The 10,351-nt window shown below is 45.6% G+C and overlaps 1 non-coding gene across 1 annotated transcript; it reads right to left on the bottom strand.

Annotated features, from left to right (window-relative positions):
• Window positions 1–1,754: 1,754 nt before the first annotated feature.
• trnas-uga (transfer RNA serine (anticodon UGA)) lies at window positions 1,755–1,836 on the bottom strand. The gene has a single exon. It is a non-coding gene; the product is annotated as a tRNA-Ser (tRNA).
• Window positions 1,837–10,351: the final 8,515 nt, after the last annotated feature.

The following is a 10,351-nucleotide window of genomic DNA, read 5'->3' as shown; positions in this document are numbered from 1 at the left end:
AAGGTTGATGGTTTAAAACTGAGGTTAGTTTAAAGGTCTTGACACCATCGTCACTCACTGAAATTCTGCACATACACAGAGTTGTGGAGGTTGTCACTGGACTATTTGCAGAGGATATGAAAGCTCAAGGAAATCGAGGCTCTGTGGCACTGGAAAAGAACAGAGGTAGGGGCCTGGAGCAAAACAGCCAGGATCATATTGAGTTGGCGAGCTGTTGGCACACCCCGGTGACGTGTCAACCGCAAGGTGCATCTCTGAATTCTCTAATCCAGCAAGTCGTTAAACCCACGGGACCGAGCTCCTCTGTAAATGTTTCATTTAGAACTTGACTTAAAATGCCGTGAAATCTCTGTTACCACACATAATTTTTTAAAAATGTGAACAAAACTGTCACTGACAACCTGTGCAAATGGCACCAACGTCACCGTCCAACCAATGAACAGTGGTTCGAAGATGTCACGGACTCTCCACTCCAAAGTCCCTTCACTCATCAACTCCAGCACTCTGAGTCAGCTGCATTCCGAGCCGCTGTGAGAAAACCACGCTGTTTTTTTCGACTTTTTTATCCAGTCAAACAGCCCCGGTCCTATTAACCGGAATTAATTGACGTCGATTGAAAAAGTTAAAATTACAAATGCAAAAAGCAGCAGATGTCAGGAATGGGATTCGAACCTACGCCCCCAGTTGGAGACCAGAACACCCCCGTTTCAACGGAGGGACTTTCATTCCTTGAGTCTGGCGCCTTAGACCACACGGCCACTCTGACAACCCTGCATAACCCTTTTCACATCCGGCACAAACGGTTTTGTTTGAGAACAGACCAAAAGCATGTGTTGATAAAGGTTAGGCAGGATAGTTTGAAACTGCAACCTGTACTGCCTAACTTTTATGCGGTGATATTTTATATTCAGCCATCAACTAACCGAAACATTTCACGTTAGATACCACGATAATGGGAAATGTGAAATCATTATCAGCTCAGGCCATGTATGGGAACGTTATTCTGTGGTCAGCAGTGGACGGCAGGTCCAGGTTGCTCATTTTATGGTGTCGGGTGGAGGAATGAGATCAACTGCCACGTTAAAACCGGGCAGTGAGACGTTGTTCGCCTCGAGCCCTTGGCCATATCCTGCAAGCTTCTGCCGCCTGCTGCCAGTGATCTACAACAACTCCAGGTGCAGAATCAAACCGGAAAGTGTCTTGAGGGTAAGGACCTGGTCACACCGTCCAAAGCCGAGGGAGCAGGATCAGAGGACACCTCATGTTCTGGGTGGATGACTGGATCCGGTACAGGGACAGATTAAGGATCAGAAATCATCACCAACTTCACGACGGAGACAAAATCAAGGGTCCAATTCACTCCTCGGATGGCGAAGTGTCCAGTGTGACTTTCACCGTTTCAATTCCTTCAGTTTGGCAATGAATGCGACGCTTGACCAGAATATCTTGATCAACTTCGAAAAATAATGAAGTCGACCAGGCAAAAAGAGATGACTTGTTTTGTCGGAATATAAATAGTGCATCTCCCCTCTTCTTAGGAAACCGTAGCCGTATGATGGGGCAAACTGCCCTCGCGTATCTGGCCACCTGAACAGGAAGGATGCACCGTTCTGTCAATAGATAGAGCCAACAGGTGGACCTATTTCTTGGGGTGCAAATGTCTGCTGGAATGTATGAGGAATGGGGAGCCCTGGCTGTACGTTAGAATTATCAGTGACTGTTGCCCGTCTGGTCCCTGTGTCTAAAATTGTGAGAGCTGCGAGCAAGGTTCGAGCCTGCGTGGGGAATCCCCGTTGGATTTCAAGTCCACAGCCTTAACCACTCGGCCATCGCAGCTCTGCCTGCGTATACTGTTATACTGAATCGGAGCTACGGTTGTTGAGCCTGAAGTGTGGGTTAAAATGCTTTGTTACAGACAGAGAGAGAGAGCTGAAGGTGAGTCATCGGTCCGATACCAGCAGAAATCGTGTGCCATTTGGAAATATATCTTCTGTACCGTTAGTTCAGAAGGTGAGGGTGGAGAGAAATCATTGGCTTCTGTGCCGAGAATCAACGAGTTTTCCACTGCATGGATTAAAGTGGAGTTCCCGGCGCCGTGAGACACGGACTTTCATTCACAGTGACCCAGACGCGTGGGTCGCTTCAAATTCTGAATGCAGTGTGATGGGCAGCGAAAGTTACGGCCTCCTCAGTGTTTCAACCATCCTGGAGATGTTCAACACTCCATTCGTTGTTCCACTGGATTCCGCCCTGTGAGTGATTGAGAACGATTAGTTTTCGGTCATTTCTGAAATATCTTAATGTCTGCAGGATGGTTAGCGACGTGGTGTCACGATGAACGACACCCTGGCTGAACACAGTGGACTATTCGTCAGTCGGTCAGAGGAGAATCGACGACTGCGCGGATTTGAAGCTGTTTTCTAGAACAGCTGTTCCTCAGATGGTTAATTTATTCGACGTTCATGTAGCTGTCAAGTTTTTGTTGATTTGAGTGATATGATGCTCTCTTCACACACTGGGTGAAAACCCCTCTCCAAGGAGATCGCCTGCACTCTTTGAAATCGATAATTCTTTGTAAACATTCACACACAATGTCACCCACGTGAAATAAAACAAAACCGTTTTCTATGTGAAACAGCCGACTGATGTCTGATATCATGGAACTCTTCACACACGAGACTGCTGCAAAAGTAGGCCTCCCTTCTGTTAACGGAACTGATTGAACATATTCACCAACAATGAAAGCTGGGCTGGAATTGTCTCTTCCATCTGAATATCATGGGACTGTGTTAGTTTATTCAGTTATGAATTGTTCATGTGGAACTACGACGGACCCCAATTCCTTGGAGTTCAGCGAAATGTGCGCCGACCTTATTCAGATAAAAAGAAAGGTTTTAATGGAGCCTGACAGGGCAGAAGTTGTCATGTTTTTACCAGTGAGAAAGTTACAAAGGGGACGGAACTCCAAGATAAAGAGCAAGTCACTTGAAACTGAGGTATCTAAAATCTTCTTCACGCACTGGGTGTTGAAGCTCATGAATTCTCTGCCCCTGTGGGTGGTGGAAGCTGGATCGTTGGAATTATATGAAGTGGGGTGGATAAATATTTATTGGATCAACAGTAGAGGGGTTTGGATAAATGGCCCAGAAGAAGAGTAGAATCAGGACCAACTGGCTCAGTTCCGTCTCACATTCCGCTCAGTTACCTCCATCGTCCTTTCGCTGATGTCACGAACCAGCAACAAAAGAAACACACTGATTCATGATTCAGTGTTAAAAACTATTTTATTAATCACTACTTATAATAATACGAAAAATAGAAGTAAAAATGTTAGTCTGTTAGAATTCAAAAATGTTAAACCTTGAACATTAATCCCAAAAACTAAACTGCTCGAGTGTGTGTGGCAAAGTCCCAAACTCCAAGTCCAGGAATGGTTCTTAAAGTTCAGTTCCGCAAGCCATAAGGTGAAACATGAGCAAAGGATTCTTCAACAACCACCGTTGTCTGAAGATAAGACGTAGATGTAGAGAACATAGGGAGAGTAATTACGAAGTCCGAATGTTCCACGATGGAACCCAATCGACACTTCAGTGTTTACTCGGTAGTGACTTCTTCACCCCGAAAAGCATCCGACTCGAGGCCGTCCACACAAATACCTGTTTCCTTCTACAGGTCAACAACAAAGTGAACTCCACCGGATTACTTCCAATTTCCATACATGGATTTCAATGGTAGACACAGTTATTGTTTTTCATCCATCGTTAGAGGAACTAAGAGGCTAGTGGCTCTCTCCCTTTTCTCTCTCTCTCCCTTCTTCTGACCTCTTCAACAACGTCATTACGTCCTTTATCTTCTATTGACGTAAGCACGACACACACACACACACACAAACACACACACACACACACACACACACACACTAACTTAAAGGGACTTTCACCGAGTCCGTAACACTGAACCTGCAAATCTTCCGTCACCTCACTGTCTAACCCACCCACCGTCTAACCCTTCCACTCCTGCACTGTCTGTACTTATCTGGTTTTAAGTCTCTCTCTACCTCGCAGCTCCCACAAGCATTCTCATTCCAAAACCGTCCAAGCCACCATCCCCCCGTCTGGGATGTGACTGCATTCACCGTTGCCATCAGTAGATTGCTGCATATTTTGGAAACAAAGGATGTGAATATGGGACAGCAGAGTGAGTGAAGTCTGTATGATAATCTCGCTGGCAGTCTAGAGGACCAGAAGAAGTTCGCTAAGGGAGATAGGACGAAATAAAACAGTAAATTTGGAAAGACATGTGATCTGTGGAAGGACAGCGTTGTTCAATGGCCGAAGCGAGGATGGGACGAGGCAAAACTGGCGACCAGTGGGAGAAAAAAAAAGGGAGAATCAAGATTTAAAATGCATAACTGTTCGGGGTGGGATTCGAGCCCACGCCTCCAGTGGAGACTGCGACCTGAACACAGCGCCTTCGAGCCCTCGGCTATTCTGACGACGACAGGTAGCGACATGACTAATTTCATTACTGCAGCCAATGAAAAGATTAAAGTGTATTCATGTTTCCGGGGGTGGGGTCGGAGAAAATATAAACTTCATTTTCAGCCCGGTGCGACATTTTAGAAGCACGTGATGAATTTCTTGATCGACGGACGGGCAGAGAATACAAGGAAATGGGCCACGTGAAAGTAGATTGGATTAGTTTAATTTGGCGTCGTGGTCTGAGAAGATGTGATGGGGTGAAGATCCTCTCCATGATGCTGTCCTGTTCTGCATTGTACAGAACGAGTCCCCACATCTGATGTCATCATCAGATAGATTATCGCTCTTTGACATTAACTCACCGACCTGATCCTTCGCACAATTCACAGCGGGACTGGGCAAGCAAAAGGTGACCAACACTCTGTCCTCACATCTCTGACTGAACCCCGCCATCTCCATGTCCATCCGTCCGTCTCCGTCTGCCATCAAATGTAGCCTTGTTTTCCGAATCGGAGTAACCGTGCCTGGCGCCACCGAACGTGTCCATCCGGCTCCGACCCCGAGAGCGTTTCTGAAGGAAGGAAAACGTATGTTTAAGGTCCTACCCAGATGGCTATGCAGTTTCACTGTGGTGTGTCCTCCGCTGCGATCTGACTTGCTGAATGTGCAGCACACTCCGCCTTCCCAGCACAAACATCTCCCGACTGTTTGAGGAGCTCCACCTCGATGTTTATGAGAAGGTTTGCAGAAACATATCACAGATAAGACACATGAAATAAAAGTTACATGAAACGAAAAGGCGGAGTGACCGAGGTGAACACGGCGCTGGACACTGCTCGAAGCCGATGTGTTTAAAACGCGTGTGTTTGAATCAGATGAGACAGTTGTGGTGGACGGAGTGAGCGACAGAATAGAAGCAAAACCACATTGGTAAAACGACGGTGACAGGACTCGAACCTGCAATCTTCTGATGACCTCGCCTCAAACAGCGAAGTCAGACGCCTTGTCCATTAGGCCACACGGTCGCACCCTGTTAGAAACGCCAAGAGAAAGAGCTAAGAAACCTTCCTGGGGCCAATGTCCTGCGAGAGCGCGAGAAGGAGGGACGCATTTCTCAAGCACGGAGAGAATTAACCGCTTTCAAGAGTTTCCACATGTGGAATTATTCCGCGATGTAGCTAAATGTACTTACTCACTGAACAGCGTCTTCATCCTGGTTGGGAAGTAAGAAAGTTCACTTTTCCTACCCCGCCCCTTCCCTCTGACAGATACAAACCGGTCGCTGGCTCAGTGAGATGCATGGAGTCAGCTGTTTCAGGGTCGTAATTAATTGTAAGTGGTGCGGACCACGTGAGGCAGATATCACGTTCTCTTCTCGGTGGGTCATCTGTTGCAACACGCGGTTCCTCAAATCACCACCACCAAGTGTTGTGTATCGTCCGACGTCGTTGACAAAGGAACGAGTGAAGAGAAGTATATTTAAAGCTGTGCAGCACCAATAAGAGCCACGTATTAAGAATATTTTATTACCGAAAAAAGTGAAGTAAAAACGATCAAAATTTGAAGTAGTATGTATAAGTATGAAATTTGGTTACAATTCCTAAGAACATCGAGAAATGTAAATTGTATCATTATTAAGAATCTGCACATTTCCGTCTCTCGCTTCTCACATAGAAGGGATGTAACCGACAGAATTATATTCAGATCTGGTTGAGAACCAGAAGTCAGACTGCAGAGGGTTTGCCTGCGTCAGTCGCAGGGAAATTCATTCCCGAAGATGAACACATTCAAACCGTCACGCCCTCCTTCGCTGGAAGCGATTTCATGTCGGTTGCATCCCGTTACCTTCTGCTGACACCTGGTTCAGTAGACAAAACAGTTGGTATCCATGACCGTACCACGTGAGGAAGTTGTCAAACACCGACTATTAATTAGTTCGTCCATTTTATTTGACTTCTGATGACTTCTCCTGAAGCTGTGATGAGATCAGGCATAAAGAGCGGAGGTGACGGTAGGGGTTTTGAGGTGGTGCGAATGGAGTTTTCAGTAAATTAGGCGGAATTGTCACTGCAGAGAATCCTGGATTCAGTGATAAAATGTTTGATCGCAGGGTGCAGTGAATCTGAAGAAACGAGAAGAATCTGAAGCAATTCCCTCACCAGCAGACGAACAAGAGAAGTGGATGCAAGCATCATCTCATTATATCAGCTGCGGGACGGAGCAAAGGCTCCGTGGCTTAACTGGTCAAAGCATGTAATGAAGGCGGGTTCCATGGATATCCGCCGTTTTCGCACCTCCAAACATAAAACAAAAAAAAAAGCAACAGAACAAATAAAAAGCCTCGAAAACTTTACAGGTCTGTTGGTGTCTGCGGAACAAGAAACAGGGCGAGCAGTTCAACCAGATGAAGTTTCCGATGAATTTGTTTTCCGCTTCCTTGAGTTTTGGCGGCGTGGTGTTAGTTTAGGGTGACAATAATTTGCAAACGCGGCCTTGTCCTGCTTTGTGACATTGTCCTGGTCCTGTTGACAAAGGATCTCACCCGCGTTGCACAGGTCTTTTCGAGTCGAACTCCGACCAGTTAGCTGTGCACTTCAAGACACGGTAGAAGCAGCGCTGCAGACATGAGCTGGAATGCAGATTCATATTGAATACTTGTACACCCATTTGTTTGGTATAAATATGGGCCATGATCACTACCTGTCCGCAATTTCTCACATAACTCAAGACTGTTCATCAGCGAGATCATTGAACCTGGCACTAATGCAGGGTCATCGTCACGGTGACTTGTGAATTTTTTTTAGATTTTGTTCTGCAAAACATTTCCCAATGCAACAGGTAATATTGGGTGCAGTAGGTGTACACCTTATGGCAGTGGCGGGATTCGAACCCACCCCTCCATGGAGACTATAGCCTTGGTCGAGCGCCTTAGACCGCTCGGCCACACTACCACACAACGAAGTTGTTTTTCGTTCTTGCATAACAACGCTCATTGGTTGAACTTGTTCATAAGATCACAAGATCACAAGACAAGGGATCAGAAGCAGGCCATTCGGCCCATCGAGTCTGTTCCAAGGAAAAGGGAAAAAGAAATGAGAAATGGGGAATGGGAAAAAACCTATTTTAATCCCAATTTCCGGACATCCCCATATCCTTTGATATCCTGACTATTTAGTTATCTATCTATCTCCTCCTTGAACGCCCCCACTGATCTGGCCTCCACTGCTGTTACGTGGCAAGAAGTTCCACAAATTCGCCACCCTCTGGCTAAAGAAATTTCTCCTCATCTCTGTTTTGAAACTGTACCCTCTAATTCTAAGATTGTGCCCTCTGGTCCTGGATTCACCCGCCAAGGCAAAACAGCCTAGCCACATCTACTATGTTACTCTTGAAAGTTCTGTGCCCTCCGTGTTTGATTTGAAATTATTTATCCCAGGTGCAGTGTCTGAGGCTTGATGCGGCTTCCCGTTTTCCAATCCATCCAATATCTCCTCAAAGACCGGAGACAGCAGTGGTAAACGGTTGTCACGTCAGACGGCATGGTGGCAGACCACCAGGTTTTACCAGACGTCAGCGCAGGGACTATAATTTTCATGAGTATTCTCAGTGTCGACATGGGTCAAAGGGGTTCAACTCAGACATTTCCAGTGGTTGCAAAGACTGACCTCACCACCCTTGTTACCTTCAGCGAGACTTGGTCATTTGCATCAAGATGTTCATAAAGTGTGTTGTAATTTTTCTTCATCTAAATGAAGCAATCCCAGCTTCCGCGGAATTGCAAATGAAATCACTCACATTGGCAGCGTTACCAGAAAATCTCTTGTGGTCCCTCTCTGGGATATTCACAACCGTACTAATGTGTGCGAACACATATGTACAGCAACATACGATATTAGCCGAAATTTTCATGAAGTCTTTATGATTTAATTACGGTTACCCGCCGTTGCCTTTACTTCAATCAGCAAAACATGCACCACACCAGAAATTGTTCCGTCTGCAAGATTCTACCCATTGCCCTCTCAGTCTGGGTTTTTAATTCAAGGAATAACAAAGATTACCATTTCGAAACGGAGTTTCTGCTGGGATTGGGAATAGCATAAACTGGGCACTTGCATATTGTGAGGGGGCAGGTTATAGAAGACAAATGTGCCGATTTTTCGTCAGAACATGTTTGAATTACAATGAACATAATGCGCGGGCTTGTCGAAACTGCAACATTAGCGGAATGGAATAAGTTGAGCAAAACTGAAGACAACCAAAAATATAAAATATTGACCTGGACACAAAATCCGTGCACATCGGAAAGACCGAAGAGCACCCAGACGCTCAGTCATTTAACTCTGCATTCCAGCCAACCTGGTTATTGTAATAGCCCCCTTTTGTCAATTATTTATCTCCCCCGTCTTTGAAATAATCAAAGACTCAGTATCCGCAGCAATTTCCTGAAAAGTTCCACAGTCTAGGACGCTCTGAGATAAAATAATCAACTTCTTTCTGTGATTAAGTGAACGATTCGATTATTTCAAACCATGACCTGGATTTCTAGATTATCCAACATCAGGTGATGTCATCACCCACTCGAATTCTGACCTTGTTCACCATTGTAGCGAATTGGGCAAAATACTGACACTGGTGGGACTCGAACGCACAACCTTTGAATTGCTTGATCACGCATGATTAGAATTCCATCAAGGTATTCGTTGCGCTACAGAGTCCACAGTCGCCTTCTTTGGTGCACAGAGCTAAAGCTACTGGAGAGAACATCGCATTTCGTCAAACGGAGTCTTGCGTCCGCTTCCTTTCATCCTTTCGCTGAAGAAGAGACAAAATCAGTCCCACAGTTACCACCCTATTGCAGCGCCGGATCCCTCGATAGGATTTTAAAAACAATGAGACGGCATGAATCTCTGATGACGCAGCAGCATTTTTGATTCGGCGTAGAGGAGACTAGCGTGCGTTTCTGCTCTTGCGGAGTGCGCCGCACAGTAAATCTTCTCCAACATCGGTGAGAAAATAACTGATATCGACTGGATTGCGAGCAATGTCGGAAACATGCTTGCCAAGCCCACGCTCTGAAGGAATACCCTCAAAGCCGTGCTTTAAATCACTGCAACATTCAGTTGCAAAGCAACAAATAAAGTGGTTCAGTTTGAAGTAAATTTCACGATAGAAGAGCAACGCGATGATTATTGTGGCAATCAGCCCAGTCGTATTAGATCCGGATTCAATACTCACCTCATTCTGTCTGGGTAAGGTTTGCAGTTGCGCCTATGACTGTGTGGGTTTCTCGCATTATCGCCGATTTCCTCCCATGTCCCAAGGACACGAAGGTTTGCAGATTAATTGTCGCCGTAACATGTCCACAGTGTGTTGGTGATGGATAGAATCTGGGGATAATTCAGGGGAATATGGGAAGAAAAAAGAAAGATTTGCGTATGTTGGTGGTGAATATTTCTTGGGGACTCAGTGGACCGAAGAGCCTGCTTTCCTGCTATATGCCTCGATGTCTCCTTGCCTGTATCGCTGTATGGCTCATGTTTATGCGGCGCATTCTGTTTTCTCAGCATCGCAGTCGGGAAAACACCGAGGAGCCATTAAATGATGAACGAGCAACATCAGTGGAATGACTGAAATCACAAGTCTTGTCCAATTTCCAGTACAATGCTTATTGTTCATGTTGAAACATTTGAACATAAATTGGTTAGAAGATATACTCCTGATATAATGTGGAATTAGGACAAGGTAAGATATATTTATTTATTTGTCACATGCACATCTAAACACAGTGAAATGTTTCTTATTGCGTTACAGAGAAAATGTTGTGGGCAGCCCGCAGTTTCGCCACTCCTGCTGCGCCAACATCGTATGCC

Source organism: Pristis pectinata, chromosome 22 (genome assembly GCF_009764475.1).
Source record: "Pristis pectinata isolate sPriPec2 chromosome 22, sPriPec2.1.pri, whole genome shotgun sequence".
Taxonomy (NCBI): domain Eukaryota; kingdom Metazoa; phylum Chordata; class Chondrichthyes; order Rhinopristiformes; family Pristidae; genus Pristis; species Pristis pectinata.
The sequence above is the reverse complement of the archived record's forward strand: the minus strand, read 5'-3'. Positions and strand labels throughout refer to the sequence as shown.